The sequence below is a fragment of the Lepidothrix coronata genome, unplaced genomic scaffold (assembly GCF_001604755.1).
Source record: "Lepidothrix coronata isolate B3197 unplaced genomic scaffold, Lepidothrix_coronata-1.0 Scaffold15, whole genome shotgun sequence".
Taxonomy (NCBI): domain Eukaryota; kingdom Metazoa; phylum Chordata; class Aves; order Passeriformes; family Pipridae; genus Lepidothrix; species Lepidothrix coronata.
Genome location: NW_016690195.1, coordinates 3,477,489 through 3,478,804, shown reverse-complemented (window position 1 = coordinate 3,478,804; position 1,316 = coordinate 3,477,489).

The window sequence follows — 1,316 nt, the reverse complement described above, 5'->3', positions numbered from 1 at the left end:
TCCAGACCCCTCGTCATCTCTGTGGCCTCCACTGGACCCTCTCTCTCGTAGCTCTTTGTCTGCTTGGGACCAAAACTTCCGATCTTACTCTCAGGCCTAGGAGCCTGGCCATCTTACAATAACTTTTAATTTCAAAATTCTTGTTGACTTCAGTTTTTCTAACTTAACAGATTTGTATTCATGTAGAGATTTATTTAAGACCACATGGAGCAAAGGAACAGCGTTCAAATCTGGCAAGAGAAGTGCTGTGTTTCCAGTCTGAAAAGGACTAATCTACCCTTTGCTCATCCACTTGAATTCCCATCTGGCTCTGCCTCCCCACATGAAAAGGTAGCCAGGCTGCATCAGTAAGCAGGGACAAACCATGCCTTAAAGCCCTGGCTTGTACCATGCTCACTGTGCTATTATAAACCAATCCTCATGCCATGACCTGTCACTGAGGCCAAGGTCATCCATGGTGTTAGTCCGAAGTTCTGAGGTTTGCATGAGAAAGTGGAGAAGTTTCAGTGGTCCATTTTACCCTTCCCCACATTTTTGACTTCACAATATTCAAATTCATTGTCATTTGGGTCTCAGAAGGAAGATTTTCCCAGATGTTTTGTGGGAACAAATAAGCACCTGTTATTCTTCTATGTCTTATCCAGGGGGTGGCATCCTTATTCTGGGAGCTATTTGCATGGCCTGCCTTGGAAGCTGAATGGCCTTAGACTGCAATGTAGCTGTTAATGAAAGTTGCTCAAAATGGCTTTCCAGAGGATCCTAAATTAAAATTATCGTGGAGGGCCTCCTGTCTCTTTCCACTGAATGCAATTAAATAGACTTTTAAATTTGGCCTTCTGAGTTTCACCTAAATTTGAAGCCTGAGTATAGCCTGAGTATCCGTCTTGGACTGTAACTGTGGTTTGATGAGCGATATTGACACTCAGATGTCACAATTAAGTTTGTAACTCAACTGGTTAAGAAAGCAAAGTTGCTGAGGGTGAGAGAAAACGACATGCTAGATTATTCTGAATCTCTTGCCTAAAGCATCTGTTCACATTTTAAGTATCCACCAGACACACATGTGGTGGTTTGGACCTTGGTTTTTCCCCCAGAGGCTGAAAAGTGGTAGACCCCAAGGGGTGGTAACCCCTGGAAGTTTTGAAGTTCTGTCCAATGGGCGCTCCTGCAAAAATGTAAACATATCACAAGCACCGGAAGAGACGAGTTGTAGTTGGTTGTGGAAGGGTGGTGGCCATGTTGTAGAGCCACGAGGAAGGGGCTCTGAGCCCCTCGGGGCCTCTGGACTCTCCCAGCCCTGGCTGGGGGAAGACTGC